This window comes from Trichosurus vulpecula, chromosome 9, assembly GCF_011100635.1.
Source record: "Trichosurus vulpecula isolate mTriVul1 chromosome 9, mTriVul1.pri, whole genome shotgun sequence".
In the NCBI taxonomy this organism is placed as follows: Eukaryota; Metazoa; Chordata; class Mammalia; order Diprotodontia; family Phalangeridae; genus Trichosurus; species Trichosurus vulpecula.
In genome coordinates this window covers 190,569,551-190,588,356 of record NC_050581.1, presented here as the reverse complement: position 1 = coordinate 190,588,356, position 18,806 = coordinate 190,569,551, and positions in this window count along the sequence as shown.

The window sequence follows — 18,806 nt, the reverse complement described above, 5'->3', positions numbered from 1 at the left end:
ATATAGGCATTAATGAAAAGAACCAAAATTTAAAAGACATTTCTTTGTTTTTTCATAAAGACACTCCCTTAAACCAAAAATAGTTCATGGCAAAAGTGAAGGTGAATTTCTTGTCTAGATCCTTGTCCTATAGATCTGCTGTGAGCTGACAATGCCCCTTGACATCCATAATGACATTGTGCCTGCAAGCAAAGAAATTGGTCCAGGGTGTACATATTAACTTCTGTTTAATTCACACCAAATGAGAAATAGTCAAAAGTGTCATTATAGCTCAAATAGAAATGAAGCCCTACTTTTAAGGTTTATTGATACCTTTTAAAAATCACGGTCATTTCTGGACATATTCTCCACTCTCTGAATATACCACCCTGGGAATCGAACCCTCTCTTGTAAGGAAGCAAAAGTGAAGCAGTCACACTACATATGACACTTGAAGACAAGCCCTCTGCTCCCAGAGTTCTCACCTCTCTGACCAAAGGAAGAGAAAATGGGTCTCATCATCTGTTTTCCAGGACCATGACCAGTTGTCATAATGACCAAGAGCTCAACTTCCTTTTATTGTTTGCTTTTCTCGCAGTATTGTGGTAATTGTGTATATTGTCCATTAAAAATCACTTTCCCTTTCCTCCTCATTTAGGCTCACTCAGGTTGGGAACTTGACTAAAAGGAGCATCCCCTTTGTCCCTTCAGGCTCCCCAAAGGAAAAAAATGAAAAGAGGATGACTCTAGTCACCCTTCAAATAAAGTTAGGACAATGTAGTGAATGAACAATTTTCTGAACACCATGTGGTCCATCAATGAACAACAGGTCATTTACTATAGGTGAGTAAGTCCCATTAATGCTAATGGGAGCTGGGCTCATCTATCCCTTGTGTACTCAGAAGAAAATAGACCTCTCTGCTCCTCCCCATGCACCAAATGCATCAACTTCAGGTCAGACTTGTAGCTCAGAAGGGCTCTTTTCTAAATAGAAAAGTGTTCTGTGACATTTTTCCCTATTGAATTTCTTTGGGAAAGCAATGATATGAGATATTATTTTATCTGACATAGATTTTCTCTTATACCAATACACTGAACACAGTGAGGGGAGAACTCAGGTTCCAAATACTACACATGAAACATTTCCTTACAGAAAGTGTCCTGCCTGACTATACTGTGAATAAACACAGAAAGTCTCATTAAATAACAAATAAACAAACAAAACAAGTGCATTGGTCAATTTTTGTCACTAGTGTTTTAAAGCTGTGCAGATTGTCCACCACTCTAAGTTGCCTTTCTCTTCTATCAATAACCTTTATGAAATTTGGAATGTTTTACAGGGATTTCTCATTACTTAACAAGAAAAAAACACAACAGCAACTGACATTTCCCAGTAGTTTCTGCAATGTACATAGAATTCTAGAACTCTAAGGATCATGGTATGTTAGCTATAGAGGGAAAAGGGACAATGCTAATTTAGTGCTCTCATTTTATAAATGAAAAGGCTGAGGCTTAGGGTGGTAAAGTAACTTGCACTAGGTAGGTGAGGATTCAGGCCCTTTTTGGTTCTCTGTAAGTAGCACCATTTTAAATGAACTAGGTGTAAGGTTAATGGGGAATAAGATCTTCCCTGCCCATCACTAGGCCTCATGTGGAGCTCATTAACAGAAGCTTGCTTGCTTGTAGGAAGGCTTACACACCTTTTGTTAATTTCTAATGAGTCACTGAGTCTAAAGAGTATATATTCTGAGAGGTGAGCTTTTGCTTTGGGGGCTTTGCTTATGAGAAAGATGTTATGATTCCCTGACTCTGAGTGGCTGTATGTTTTGAACTCCCCAACTCCTCAGAGGTAAAGGCTCTCTCGATTCAGTCATGGATTTAAAGCTTTGATTCAGGCAGTAGAGTCCTGTCTGTTGTCTTTATTTCTCTTCTCTGTATTTTTTATGTTTAATTAAAGAAGATCATTGACCCCTTTTAAGTTGCTTTCCTAGTAAAGCAGATAAAAAAACCTGCACTAGTAGCCATCCTGGGTGTGCCAGTATAGTTGTTGTTACACTAGGATGTGGAAATAGGAGACCCAAAGAGGGAGGACATACCAGTTTAGCCTCCAATGTAGGCACTCTCCCCTCTTGTCCACTAGAGGTTGCTGAGTTTAACTCTCCCATTTTACAGATGAAAAAGATGAAGCCGAGAGTGGTGAAATGATTTGCCCTTAGTAATGTAAATTTTGAGTGGTGAGGCTGGGATTGGAGCCCAGGTCCTCTGACTCCAAGTTGAGTGCTTTCCCCTTAAAGTTAATATAGTTTAGGTTCACTCTACCAGTCAGTGGCAATACACTAGTGACTCTCAAAGCCTTCTCTGGTCAATCACTTAAATAATATCACTCCAGCATGGATAAGGGGAGAAGCATAGGGAAGCCCTCACCTCTCTGCGCTGTTACAGGCCCCTTTGGTGTAAACAAGAGCAAAGTGAAGGGGTGATAAATGGCAGTGAAGGGACAGTGCCACATTGGGGGCAAAACTGGCATGTCTCAGCTCTCTCTTTGGGTCTCCTATTTCCACATCCTAGTTCATTTAAAATGGTGCCACTTACAGAAAACCAAAAAGGACCTGAGAGCTTATCTATTTAGTGCACACTACTTATTCTCCATGCAAGGAAGCTAGCCCAAGATTCCACATCCAGTTAGTGGGCTCTAGCCTCCCAGCCCTGTCTTGCCAAGCATGCATCCATTATATCAGCACATTCTACCTGCCCTTGGCTCAAAGAAAAGAGCCTGGTGAATTTGATCCAGAAATGCTGGAAATAAAGAAGTGCATTTTCATCCTCAGAGTCCTTTTGTGCATTAAAAATTATTTTCTTAAAATGTATGTGTTTTCTTCCCTTTGTTGCAGAGTCATCACTTTGTACCTGTTTCATTAAAACTATAGGATAAGAGAGAGGCGATATGTGCCTAGAGGATCCCAGATCACATCTATAGTGCCGCAAAGGACTTCAGGGACCACTGAGTCCAACCCCCTCATTTTACGGCTGAGGAAACTGAGGCCCAATAATATTAAGTGACTTTCCAAAGGTCACGTAGGTAATACTCATGAGAGATGGAATTTGAATTCAGGTCTGTTTTACATCAGAGTCAGTGTTTATCCCCTCCCTCAATGTCAGCCATGAAGGGATGAAGACCTTTGTGGCCTTGGGTATGTAGCCACTTAATCTCTCAGCGGCTCTAGCCAACTCTCTGACACCAAGATGTAGATGAGTCATTGATCCCATCTGTGGAGTTTCCACAATTACAATTTTGTACATCAAAGAACTCACAGATTCAAGACTAAAAAAATCTATTTTTTTGAAAATGGGAATAGTGACATTTATTTTTCATGCCTCACTACTCACATACACAGACACACAAACCTCAACATATTTACGATTCCATAGAAAGAGTTGCCATAAATTCTACTTACAGACTTAGAAATGACTTAAGAGATGCAGAATGTGTTGCAATCTTTATTTATTATCGTTTCAGTAATGACATACACCTGTTGAAAAGCAGGGCTTTGGCTTCAAACACATGAAAGCTGCTATTTGTCACATATACTGACATTTATATTTCCTTCTATTAATATCGCAACTTGGCTCTGTCATACATTCAATTCAATTCAGTTCCTTGTTTGTTAAGTGACTACTATGCACAAATCGCTGGCATGAGGTTCTGGGGACAAAGGAAAACAGCCAACAGTCCTTGGCCTTGTAGTACTAAGATCTAGCAGATAGGATATAGTATGTATACAAGTAAGGGGAAGACAAGCGTACCTCTGGGATTTCATGGCCCGTGGTCACAGAGACTTTGGTTACTAATGCTGGTTTTTTTTGGAGGCGGGAGGTGAGACAGTCAGGGTTAAGTGACTTGCCCAAGGTCACACAGCTAGTAAGGGTCAAGTGTCTGAGGCCAGAATTGAACTCAGGTCCTCCCGATCCCAGGGCTGTATTCACTACACCACCTACCTGCCCCCTAATGCTGTTCTTTTAATGGAGTCCCAGAGATTCTGGAAGACTTTACTGGAGGATATACAAATTTTGTGCTGCACTGTCAACAGGCATCTGAAGAGAACTCAACTTTGTTCTGGAGAGCTTGGTATGTTTTGAGGTGCCAATAGTTTTGAGGAAGGGACTCTTCTCCAGACTTCTGGGGGCACTCTGGGAGAAGGCAGAGAGGTGAGAGTGAGGCACAAATAGATGAGTATGTAAACTAGTGAGCAAGACAAGAGAGGCCAGATGTGTAGGAGAGGAATAGACTGAGCTAGCAGGTGTGACAGCTGGTAATAGTCAAGAAGTCCAGTGAGCTGCTCCTTATTTTCCCCTTGAGAGGTGAGCTTGACACTGAGCACCATCACTGCCTCATGTTTCTTGCTTAAATTTTTATTTTTGTTCCCATGTTAGTTGAGAATGGTAATGCATTCCATGGTCAATCATAATGATTTTGATTAAGTCTGTAAGTTTAGGATTTTAGATTGAGGGGGAAAACTAGTCTGTGTGATACTAGATTTCTTCAATTTATTCCAAGGTGGAAGGCTGAGCTGATTAGGAAGAGTGGGTTTTCATAATCTGATTAATTTCCTTTCTTTTAGACTCAAGGGTCAGAACATAAATATTGAATAGAGAAAAGGAACAAAACATATCATAAACTTAAATATCAAAATAGTGAAACTTAGATACTAAGAAAGAAAAAAAGCATTGCATGTACATAGTAGAATGTAAGAGAGGATTCAAAATATATAATAGATTTTCTTTTCAAGAAAGCCTATATGATAAATAATATATGTTGTGTTGAGAGTTGTCCATCTTTGCTTCTTTGGAAGTTTCCTTTTGTTCTCTGCTGTGCACTTTTTTACTTTGTTCTTTTTATTTTCCCTCCCCCCACCCCATCCCTGAAGACTACAATAAAGTTTGGATATGTTTCTCTATAGCTATAGATATATACATACACATATACATATATACATACATATATAGACATATACTTACCAAATTGATTAATTTCTAAGAACATTCCAGGACATATGCATTAGACTCCCTTTGAACCTGATGATGGAAAATTTGCAAGAGATGAACCAGTAGTGGTGAGGGGCTCGTGCATTTGTCCCTAGGTGTACCTGATACGCACTGTTCAAAGTCTCACATCCTGCATCCATGCCCCACAGATAGCTTGTGACGGGCCAAATAAGAGAACAGAAAAAATGCTTTAGGAAAGTTTGAGGAAGGAAGTGATGTGTTCATCTGGGAGACCTGACCTGAGCCTTAAGAAGAGAGGAGTTCCACAAGCAGAGCCAGATGAAGGGCATTGGCCAGTGAGGGTGGGAGGAGATGAGAAAATGGCTCTAAAACTGAGGTCAATGAGCCCTTCTCTTCCCTTCTCTGGCTACCACCTCAACAATCTCCTCACTTGTTCTGCCACCCATACCAGGGCCATGCCTTAGAGCAGGGGCTCTTAATCTGAGCTTAATGGTTCGTTAGTCCCTGGATAGATTTCAGGGGGACCATGGACTTGGATGAGAGAAGACTACATCTTAATATTTTCACTCACTTCAAACTAAAATTTAGTGTTTCCTTTAATTATTTAAAAACATTATTCTTGGAAATGGCTTATGTGATTACACATGTATAACCTATATTGGATTGCTTATAGTCTCTGGTAAGGGGCAGGGGAGGGAGGAGTGGAGGGACAGAATATGGAACTCAAAACCTTAAAAAATGTTAAAAATTGTTTTAACATGTAATTGGAGAAAAAGAAAACATCATTAAAAAGAAAAAAAAATAGCTATTAGGTGGCACAGTGGTCAAGAACACTACATTTAACGTCAGGAAATTTGATTTCGAATTCTAACTCAGACACTTACCAGCCATGTGACATTTGGCAGGTAATTTCTCCTCTCATAGCCTCAGTTTCCCAAGGTGTAAAAATGGTGTGTGTGGGAGGAGGGGGGCTGTTGGGACAATCAAATGAGACATATGTACTGTAATTTACAGACCTTAAAATGATATGGAAATACTAGAGGTATTATCTATTAATTATCAATAATGTTCAATTTTATCAAAGCAAAAAACCATCATTATTCTGAGGAGTCATTAGGCTTCACCAGACTGCCAAGAATGGAAGCATGAAACAGAAATGGTTAAGAACCCCCATCCTGGAGGAACTTCTACCCTGACTTGCTACTATCCCAAAGGGTGCCTGCCTTTCCTGGACCACAGTGTCAGGAGAGCCTCAGCCCTTGTGAATCATTTTTCTACCGCCTTACCTGCCATGTCTAATTCATCCAAATACTTTCATACTTAATCTAAAGTCTTCCATTCAAAAGAAATTTAGGTCACATTTACACCTCTCATTTAATTGATTCGGTTGGAATATGCTCTCATCTAATAGATGTATCTGGTCCAAAGGGGGTAGAAGTGATTTCAACCCCACTTTTATAAATGAATCCGTGACATACACATGTGAGATGAACATGGAACAGTCATGAAATTCCATATGTAAGTACAGATCCACATATAATTTCAGAAGTGGATCAGAGCAAAGGAGTGATGTCACGGGAGGAGAATGATCACGAAAGGCTCAAAAGTAGCTTAGTTCCTGTTGTGAAGTGATCCAATGGATTATCTGGGTGGGAAAGCCTAGAAATGGTGAATGTGTGGCCAAGGGCATAGAAGCAGGTAGAAGGCAACTATGTGTTCAAATAATTGACATAATTGACTTGGGCTACTTACGCCAGTGAACATCAAGCAAAGAGAAAAACTATCTTTTTGCTTTTGCAACAGCATTTGTAAATTGAAAGAAAATAGGTTTTCCCTTAGAATGAATAAAAAATGCAAGTAGGAGGGACCTTTTCAACTATTGTGGGACCTCAAGTAAGAGGACATTTCCCAATGCCGTGATTTCTCAGGATGTGTTGAAGACCAAATTTGAAACTGAGCTTGTTACTCTCAAACAGTTCCAGGACTGGATGTTTGGACTATAAAACAAATGATTATACTATGAAATTTTGCTTTTTTGCTTCTTGAGGTTAAGGATTTTTTTTTGCCTTTGTATTCCTAGTTCTCCGCATTTTGCCTAACATATAATAGGCTTTAAATAAATGTTTACCAAATTATTCAAAAGTACATTAAGTATGGGCACAGCTAGGTGGCATAGTAGAGTGCCAGACCTGGAGTCAGGAAGACTCATCTTTATGAGTTCAAATATGGCCTCATATACTTGCTATCTGTGTGACCCTGGAAAAGTCACAACCCCATTTGCCTCAGTTTCCTCATCTGTAAAATGAGCTGGAGAAGGACAGGTCAAACTACTCTCGTGTCTTTGCTAAGAAAACCCCAAATGCAATCACAAAGAATCAGACATGACTGAAAAATGACTAACAACAAATGTCTGGGTAGAACTGAAACTAGGTCGTGGCAATCAGGGCTTTGTACCAAAGTGCTGAAATGTACAGGATGCTTGTAGCACTTGTAATCTTTCAGCAGCACATAAATAACTGATACTTTGTATCTATATGGTAAGAATTAGTTAAGTAGAAAGTTATTTGGCCCCTTCCTCTTCCCTCTACTTCCTTAGGTGAGCCCCACTCCCACTTCCTTAAGGAGTCATTTTGTGTCACTTGCACAATGGAAAAAAAAGAAAGGTGATTACTTGGACCTATACTGTCCTAAGAACTTAGAAAGTGTTGAAAGTGAACTTAAAGTGGCCTATTACATTTTAGTTTCTCAGTTGTCAAGATCATGTTGCACTCACTCAAGAAGTCCTAAAGATCTATGCAAAGTGACTTCGATACAAACAGACCATTCTGGTTCGTTCTATATAAGAATATGTCATTTTGCCTCACAGGCATGAGGGGTACAGGAGATTACACAAAGAGTTAAACTGTCAAGGCACAAGAACCCTAATTTTGAATGGAAAATAGATAGCGAGTGGTATTTTATGCACAGATCTTTTAGTAATTAATTTCTCCTGGCATTGTCCTTTTAAGTACTGACCTACTATGAAAGACTATTGTATCTTTGATGTCAGAGAGGACCCCAGAGGTCATCTAATCCAGTCTCTTCATTTTGTGGATGAAGAAAATGAGTTCCACAGAGTAAAAATGACTTGCCCAAGGTCATAGGTCAACAGCAAACCAAGCGACCAATCAATGAATGAAGAGTGCCAGGCACTGTGCTGGGTGCTGGGGATACAAAGATGAAGTGAAACATTCCCTAATGTCAAGGAACTTCCATTCAGTTGAGCTTTTAATCAATCATTTAAAAAGCCAGCATTTTCACCTACCTCCTGTGCCGTCTCTCCACTTCCCATGCTGTCTCTCACTGTAACCTCACCACCCTTGATGAGTCAGCATCTATAGGCTTCCTTCCCTTGATACTGTGGATATCTGTGATTCAGCTATATAGCACCACTAGTGGAATATGGATAAGAAATAAACAGGTTCTTGTGGCCAGGAGAACCAATCCATGGTCATCTCCTTTCTAGAAATGTTTTCTGGGTTTCCAGGGAAAAGAGTACGCCTATTATCACAGCACAGGTTAGTGTCAGGATTTATTATGACATAAAACTATCATTGATAGGTTTGAGTGAACAATGATTTATTAAGCTCCTACTTTGTATGCCCTGTGCTAAGCATTCAATCGTCTATTCAGAGCTGGAAGGGACCTTAGAAATTGGCTGGTTGAGGCCCTGCATTTTACATATGAGGAAATGGGTACCTAGAGTGCTCAAAGTCACACATGTAGACATGAGGGAAGAAAATAGCTGAGCCAGGATTTGAACTGAGGTCTTCTGGCTCCAAAGCCAGTGCTCTTTTCTCTATGTTGCTGGACATTGAGGGAGGACCTCAGTTAGGGTTAGTCTTGCAGAGAATTGCAGCTAGGCAATGGGATGTCTCTACCTGCAACTGATGTGGCTTGCCAGCAATACACTTACATGACTGATGGTGTTAAATCATTCCGAAATTGGAGAGTATGGGCTTGCCCTTTAACATATCCTGACAAATTGTTTCCATGTGAAGGAACGTGTATTCCTTCTACACGTATTTATGAAGTGCTTACTACGAGCCAGGCATTAACCCTGGATTGGGGGATACAAAGATAAATGAAATAGTCTCTGTCCTCAAAGTGCTTGTATTCTGCTGGGAGAAACACACACACTTGTGTGTATATGCATATATGTGTGTGTGTGTGTGTATGCATACACACATATATTTATATATACATATCAATGTAAATATAAAATATATTCAAAATAACGGGGAGTAATGACTGGGGAGATAGATGTAAGCCTCTTGTTGGAAGTTGCACTGAAGGGAAGCTTTGAAGGAAGCTAGGGATTGGGAGACTGGGGGGGAAGGAAGGGTGGTGGAAATTGTTTCATGGTGGGCCTAGAATTGTGACCACCTTGTTTCAACTCCCCAGAATGTAAAGAAGGCTGTAGCTCATAATATATCAAGTAATGGGCAGCATGTTATATGTTCACCTTGTGAATCTTCTGAAGTTTGTGCATCTCTAGTCTTTTTTCTCAGATCTATCTCTATATTGGGAATTCAATCTTATTCTTTCTACACCAGCTCCTCCCAAACCCCCTTTTAAATTCCATTACACAACACACAAAGCAAGATCGCCTTTGTTAAAAAGTTTAATGTTCTTAATTAGTCGAATTGGTAGGGCTAATTAGAATACCAATTAGAATTGGCAGGGCTATCGCTAATTTGAAAGTGCTGTGGTCTGGTGTTAATCGCTATTAAGCCTTATAGTTTGTGAAAGATGGAGAGGGGATGAATACACAAAACACAATTTTCAATGCTAAAGTTCCATAGACATGGTCATAATGGGCTCTCCTATTGGGGCATATTTAGAAGAAATATAATCCATAGAGATGTGGGATGGCTGGGAAGTTAGGAGCTGCACATTCCACAATGCCTTCCATTTTAATATATTAAAAGCCTGGAATGGGTTTTACTAAAATAGCAAAGGGTTTAATTCACCTAATGGACTAATTAGCTGGAAGCGATCTTTGAAAAGAAAAAATAAGAAAACACAAAACAACAGTAGTTTTAAAATTATTGTGGGACTTTTTTGGAGGGTGTGTGTGACATTTTATTATGTGAATTTTAAACAGAAACCAAACATTTTACAGCCATTGGTACTCAAATATATTAACTTGAATATACTGGTGCTTAGTAATGTACGATTGATTGGTTGAATTGTGGTAACTGGGTCCATCATTAGCATTTCTGTTACTTGTCTTTTTCATTTGTTCTGTTTGGATTTATATATATGTGTTTTCCCTTTCATATCATCATAGTCAGCATGCTTTCCCCTACCTCTGCCTCACACTATTTCATATGGTTCTTCCCTTGTTTCTTTGTATTCCTCACGCTTGTGAATCTTTACCATATTCTATGACATTGTTAAACTCCAATTTGTGCAGTCCTCTTCCAGTTGTTAGACCTTTTGATCATTTCCATTTTTTTTTGCAATGATAAACAGCTTTGCTATTATCTTTGGTCTTGTAGTCCTTTATTTCTCTTTAAACTATCTTGTCTGGGAGTCATATTGCCAATATTGAATCAAAGGCCATACTTTAAAAAAATATTTTTGCAGTACACTGCTGGATGGATGTCTAGAATGATTATAACAATATGAAATCCCCCAGCAATGTATGAGTCTATTTACAATTCTGCCAACATTGGGTTTTGTAATTTTAAACTATTTTTACCATTTGGATGAGAATGGGTTGGTGTCTAAAAGTTACTTTAATTTGTATTTTTATGATTTTTAGGAAGGTTAAAGACTTCTTTAATGGTTATTTTCAATTTGAGTTAATTTACTTGTAAAATTTCCATTCATAAACTTTGATCATTTGCTCCATTGAGGGTTAATAAATATCCTTGAGTATTTTTATAAATTCCTTATAAATTTCAGATTGTGAGTTTTTATGTCATATTTGCCATATTTTCTGAGTCTAGTTTTCTTTTTCTTGTTATATCAAAATTTTTATTTTTTCATATGATTAAGTAATTCCACATTATTCTCCACAATTTTTTCCATTTATTTAGTAAATGAAAATATATGTTCCAAGCACAATTGAAGTATATAAATTATCCTAATCTTTTTCATTAGCATAGTTCTTTTCTATGTTTAAATTAATAATCCAGCTGGAATTTCATATGGTACGTGGTGTGAAATGTGAAGCCAAAAAGATATGGCCGTAAGTCCTACACAGGTGTCTGAAATTCTGAATTATCTCTGATTATTTTTCTTTTTAAAAAAAAATACTTACTTGTTCTTAGTTTTCGCATTCACTTTTACAAGATTTTGAATTCTAAATTTTCTCCCCCTTCCTTTGCTCCCCTCTCCCCAAGATGGCATGCGATCTGATATAGGTTATACATGCACAATTGTATTAAACATTAGTCATGTTGTAAAGAAGAGTTAAAACCAAAGGGGGAAACCACTATAAAAAAGGAAAAAAAGAGAAAATAGTCTGCTTCAATATGCATTCAGACTCCTTAGTTCTTTCTCTGGGTGTGGATAGCGTTTGCCATAATGAGTCTTTTGAAATTGTCTTAGATCATTGTATTGCCGAGAAGAGTTAAGTCTATCAAAGCTGGTCATCATACCATGTTGCTGTTACTGTATACAATGTTCTCCTGGTCCTGCTCACTTCACTCAGGATCAATTCATATAAGTCTTTTTTAGGTTTTTCTGACATCCACCTGCTCATCATTTCTTATGGAATAATAGTATTCCATTACATTAATATACCATAACTTGTTCAGCCATTCCCCAATTGATGGGCATCCCCTCAGTTTCCACTTCCTGGCCACCATGACAAGAGCCACTATAAATATTTTTGTATATATGGGTTCTTTTCCCATTTTTATGATCTCTTTGATTACTGAAAAAATCTTAGCATAATTGGTTCTCATGCTGTATATTGATTGCTTTGCCATCTCACCAGAAGTTCATATAAAAGTTTGTTATATTAGTAACACTGTATGTCCCTTCTGTCTTATTGAAAAACCAAAATGGATCCATGATCTCATCAATGTATATAGTTCCTCCAATGTTTCAGGTTAAAATCCAACCCTATCTGAATATCCTGTGCAGCTCTTTTCCATGTCTTCTTATAATTTTGCCACAAGGAGATTGACCCAATGTGATGGAGATCTTTTTTCACTTTCTCTTGACATTTATGATGATATCAGTAGAATCCATGCACTGTACAATGATTACCCTCCATTCTTACCATATGACCAACTTTTCCTAGTTTTTACTCCAACGTTTCTTCAATGACACCATTTATTTTGGTTCTTCTTTGTATTCCTTGTTTTTAGTATGTAACAGCCTGAATATCTCTACCATGTGCCTTTCAGTTGTCATCTAAGTGGTACTTACTTTAATTCTTCAGATATATATATATATATATATATATATATATATATATATAGATAATAGAGAGATATATATATGAAGAGAGAAGAGAGAGAGAGAGAGAGAGAGAGATAATGTTCCATGACTCAGGATCATATAATCATACTGGCAGAGTGCTAATCTGAAGTCACTTAAAAAAACCTCCTAGTTTCCCAAATGCAATCCAGCCCACTTTCCTGAACCTGTTTAATTCTGCATTGAATTTATTGTCCATTCATTGTATTTGTCTAAGATGTCCATCTAACTTCATAATATATTCTGGAAAATAGTTATTCTTCATTCATTTATTTTTTTTTACAACTTGGATGGTTAAGCCAAATTCTTTCAAGTCATTATGGAGCTCATCCAGGAGACTACAGTTTCCTGGGGTTGGGTTCATCTAGCACAAAGTCATCTACAAACAGGAGCATCTGAAGGACCTCACCATCTCTAAGCAATCCCCCCTGACTTGGATTCAGTCCTGGATCTCCATGATAGTTGAGAACACCTGTGATGAACAGATGTCTCCCTGTTTTATGTCTTGCCTTGATATTAGTGATTCATCAAACAAGGTTATCTCTGTTGTTATATAATTCAAGGAATCTTGTATAATGTTGATGTATGCATGGGAAACACCTTGCTGGAGGAGAGACGTTAAGGATGACATTTTGCTCTAACCAAGTAAAAACTTTCTCATTGTCAACAAATAACAAGCATGATAAGATTTGGTGTACTTTACATTTTTTAGTCAATTATGTCATAGCAAATATGTGCTCTGCTGCTTGCAAGAAGAGCCTGCCTTTTCTCTAATAATCCCTTTCTCCAGAATTCTCTCCAGATAACAATAATAATAATAGTTAATGTTTATATTAGCATTGAATATGTGACAGGCACTGTGATGAACACTTTATTTCATTTGATCCTTACAACAATCCTGGAAGTGCTATTATTATCACCCCCATTTTACAGATGAGGAAATTGAGGCAAACAGAAGCTAGGTAATTTGCCTAGGGTCACACAACTAATAAGTTTCTGAGGCTAGATTTGAACTCAGATCTTCTGTTTCCAGGTCTACTCTATCCACAGTATCACATAGCTGTGGATCATTTAATTAATATACATACACATATATGTAATATGGAAAGCTAGGTGCCACAGTGGATAGAGTGCTGGGCCTAGAGTCAGGAAGACTAATTTTCCTGAGGTCTAATCTGGCCTCAGAGACTTCCTAGTTGTGTAACCCTGGGTAAGTCACTTTACCCTGTTTGCCCCAGTTTCCTCATCTGTAAAATGAACTGGAGAAAGAAATGGCAAACAACTCCAGTATCTTTGCTAAGAAAATCCAAAATGGGGTCACAAAGAGTCAGACATGACTGAAAAACAAATTATATATATATATATATGTATGTATACACACACATCTATATATACATATATGTATATATGTGTGTGTGTATACATAAAATTTGGATCTGTGGAAAGGCGGGAGTGTAGATCATTCTTTTGTCACTTTTTTGTATTGATGAGGTCCAATATTTTTAGGTATCTTTCTCTCCTTCAAATCTCTTGATAATCACTTCCTCAAAATTGTGCTGCTGCTATACAAATCTCCACTGGATACACTTGGTCTATTCCATCTGCCTTTCCCATCATTATTCTGCTCAGCAAAAATTCTGTCTCTAGGATAAGCTCACTAACAATTCTATTTCTATGATAAGGAAGAGAATTCACATAGTTTGTCATAAAAATTTTTGCAGATCTTTTCTATCTTTCATCTTTTTCTTGTTTTCTTGCCAGTTACATCCTTGGAATGATTATATTTTAACAGAGAGAAATGAATTGTTATTAATATGGTAGACATTCTTGAACAAGGTGTCTTTGTGCAGTCAAACCATTGACTTGTTAGAGCAAAGATCAAAATTAGCACAGTACTAACAGAAAGAATAAAAATGAAGAAAAGATACGGTATGTGATTAAAATAACTTCATCTTGAGCTTTTAAAATAAGTTATTGATGCTGAAAATGGGCTATGAATGGAAGAAAATAAATTAATACCAATTACAATAATTTTATATAGAAGTTTGAGGAATGTGGATCAATTGCCATAATGAAGATATGAAAAGAGCCTAAAAACACTTTGTCAGCAAATGCTGGCTTACTTGCTGAGCAGAGAAAGATGGCAGCCAAGCAGAACATTGGTTCAGAATATAAACTCATTGGTAAAATCTTATTGAAGGACAGTGGAATGCTAGGAACAATGCTGCTGATCTGGATTAGAATTCTATGAATCAAAATAAAAAGCAGGCAGGAAAATATTTCTTTTCTATTTCTGAACATGGCTGCATGTGAGAAACAGGAAAGATTCCAATAAAAATAATAAAGGTTAGCATTTATATAGTGCTTTGATGTAGGCAAAGCCCTTCACGGATGCCATTTTTATCCTTACAATAACCCTGGGAAGTAGCTGCTATTATTATGGCTATTTAAATAAGTGGAACCTGAGGTAGACCAAGGTTTAGTTTAGGGCAGCTAGGAGGAGCAGTGGAGAGAGCACTGAGCTTGGAGTCAGGAAGACTCATCTTTATGAGTTCAAATCTGGCCTCAGACACTTACTTTCTGTGTAACCCTGGGCAAGTCACTTAACCCTGTTTGCCTCTGTTTCCTCATCTGTAAAATGAGCTACAGAAGGAAATGGCCAACTGTTCTAGTATCTTTGCCAAGACAACCTCAAATAGGGTCATGAAGAGTCAGACTTGACTGAAATGACTCACCACCATCACCACCAACAATGACAAAGTTTAGCCATTTGCCTAGGATCTCATAGCTGCTAAGTGTCTAAGGCTGGCTTTGAACTCAAGTCTCTTTAGCTCCAGATCCACTGTGCTACCTAGCTGCCTACAGCAGAAGAGATGTATTTGGGAGGCATTCTCTGAACTCTTCATGATCTCTTCAGTTTCATATCTCAGATTTAGAAATACTACTATGGATTAGCAAAGGATAAACATATTCTGAATTTATATTGTCTGTGAAGTTCCCAAAATGACACTCTTCATTTCTTTTCTCATCAAAAGTAGAAATAAATGAATGATTCTTTTTCTTATCATAACAGATTATCAGAGCTATGGCAAAATCATGGTCAAAGTCACGACTCACATAACACGGGTGGGCATGCTTATTTGGTACCAACTTCCATGAAATCCCAGATTGAGGTATGGAATGAAAAAGATAAGTGAGGAGCCCCTGTTTTTCACTCCTCAGATCTTAAGCAGCTGTGCAAGCTTTTCTGATGATAAGCATGAGGTTCAGCTGATGCCAATTTTGGGGAAACTCCATTTCATGTGCATCCACCAGTAACACTACAAAGTGTGGATGGTACTGTCCTCGTAAAGTAGTTTCCTGGATTACTGCTCTGAGCATCACCAAGTTTTCCCACTGGATGTATTTGATTCAGGTTTACCTGGTTTAGTTGCCACAAGAAACTGGGGGAGTAACACTCTTTTTAATAGATTCAGGTGGAAAGAATGAGATTATCAACCTTTCAGAGTTCTAAAATGAACTGAAAACTATTTGTCAATCAAAAGGGATGTGTGATTATGTGATCATGACTGTATACTAGAGGAAGATGATCCTGGGTTCATAGAATAAGAGTTGGGAGGGCCCAAGAGGATATTGAATTTAGCTCTCTTGTTTTAGAGATGACAAAACTGAGGTCTATAGAAATTAAGTGACTTGTCCCGGGTCATGGAGCTAATAAGTGGCAGAATGAAGTCTTGAACTCAAGGCACTCTGATTCCAAATCCAATAATCTTCCCGGAATTTGGTAGGGAAATGTCTTGGGGTCAGGAGTAGTCAGAGAGAGAGAGAGAGAGAGAGAGAGAGAGAGAGAGAGAGAGAGAGAGAGAGAGAGAGAGAGAGAGAGCATAGTGGAGAGAAAGGTTCACAGCTTCGATTTGTATCTGAGTTAGGTGATATATGGTGATGTTTTAGCCTGGTAATATTAGGATGGGTTTAACAGGAAAAAACATGAAATAAAATCAGATTTTTTTAAAAAGGCTCTTACTTAGATAAAACCAATGGTGGCCAGAGAATTGGCCTGAAGAGCTGGGAAGACCTGCCATATACCGCATATGTCACTCTTTACCTGAGTGAAACATAAACTCTCATTGTTCTGGGCAAGTCTAAGCAGAGGGGATTTCCTCTTCTGGGAGTTCCCTGTACCACTGAAACCACAGGTCCAATCCTTATGCTATGCTACTTAGGCAAACTATTTTATTTGAGTAAGGATTTCAATGGGGCAGCTAGGTGGTTTGGTGGATAGGATCTAAAGTCAGGAAGACTCATCTTCCGAGTTCAAATATGGCCTTAGACACTTTCTAGCTGTGTAACCCTAGGCAAGTCACTGCACTGTATTTGCCTCAGTTTCTTCGTCTGTAAAATGAGCTGGAGAAGGAAATGGAAAACCACTCAGTGTCTTTGTCAAGAAAATCCCAAATGGGGTCACAAAGAGTTGGACATGGCTAAAATGATTCAACAACAAAAATTTTCAATAAAATAGAAAGGGCTTAGAAGAGGGGACTATAAGACCATTTAATATGTGGATTATTCGAAGAACGAGAGATGCTCTACTCAAAAAAGGGAAAACTATGGGGTAAATAATAGCTTTCTTCAAACAACCAAAGAGGACCCATATTGAAAAAATATTATACTTATTTTCTCTATCTGACCCAAAAGGAAAGTCAAGGGAACCATTGGGGAAGTTGAAAAATTCTGAGTAAAATATTGTTTGGATTTACTTCTAATTGATCTCCTTCCCTCACGTTTAGCTTTTATGATAACCAGATTTAGGCTTGATGTCAGAAAAATAGAAAGAAAAACAAAACTCCTGACAATTAAAACTGTCCAAAGCATGGGATAGTTCTCTTGGGATACGGATTTGCTAATGCTGGAAATCTTCAGATTTAAGCTGGGCAGTAGTTTTAAACCCAGGTCTTCTTGGCTCCAAATCCCAAACTATTACTAGTACTGCCTTTGCCAATGATTAGGTGATTGACAGACTTTATTTCTTTGTGGATCAAGTCATGACTTTAAAAGGCACATGGAAATACCAAAATATCGAACCATTTTGTTAGCTCATTTTTTTCAAGTTTTTCTACCTCTCTATCCTTTTCAACTCTTTTAAACAAACCAAAACAACCAATTAAAAGTATGATTCAGAGATTTCAAAACAAGATGCAGATTTCTTTTGTTTCTAATCTTATTTTTCCCCTTAGTTAAAAAGGGTAACCCATTTTTTTCCTTGAAAAGTTCTGAGCAAAACATTGTTTGAGTTGCCTCCTAATCGATCTCCTTGCCTAGAGTCTTTCCTCATTCCATCCTCCATTCACCTGCCAAGGTGATTTTTCTGTAGGCAAAAGCCAGACTGTGTCACTTTCCCACTCCATAAAATCCAATGGCTCCTTGTTGCCTCTAGGACACACATGCTTTTGTGTGACTTTTAATGAACTTCACAACGTTTCTCCAAGCTACCTTTCCAACCTCATTATAACTTGCACTCTATGGTCTAGCCAAATCTGTCTTGCTATTCCACATGTGCAGCATTCCACGTCCCACCTAGTCCATTTTCCCTGGACGTCCACCGTGTCTGTAATATATTCCACATCTGTAACATACTCCCTTCTCCCCTCTGCATTGTAGAATCCTTCAGTGCTTTCAATACTCAGCACCACCTTCTACATGAAGTCTTTCTTGATCTGCCCTGCCCTCAACTCCTAATACCTCCTCTCCTTAACTATATTGAATTAATTTTGAATTCATTGTGTATATATTGTACATGCACATGTGGCCTTCCCTGATAGAATGTTAGCTCCTTGAGAGCAGGGGCTGTCCAAAATTCTTTTTGTTTATGTATTCCAAATATCTAGCTCAGTGCCTGGCACACAGTAGGTGCTTAGTATAGGCTTGTTGGTTGATTGAATATTCTTTTCTTCCTCCCTCACGTGATATTGATAAAGTTCTGATACCAGTTCTTTCCTTATTTATGTTGGATCTTATCAAGAATATGGTTTTTCCCAGTAGTCAACTGTCCTTTGACAGCAAATCTCAAGCTGACAACTTTAGACCCAAGTCATCCAAGTCTCATGCCTCAGAATGCACAGGAAAACTCCATGATATCTCTCAAGAGATAAATGAATTATCTTTTCCAAAACACTTCAGTGAAATAGAGAAAGCGGTAGAGATCATACCTCTAAGCAGATGGAGACCATGAGTTGACCCATGGTGGAATCAATTTTGGAGTTAAATAACGTCTTTTAGAATATCTCTTTACTATATAGAACTGAGTGGATAGACCAAGTAGAAATTCTGCCCCTGTAACAGTGTGT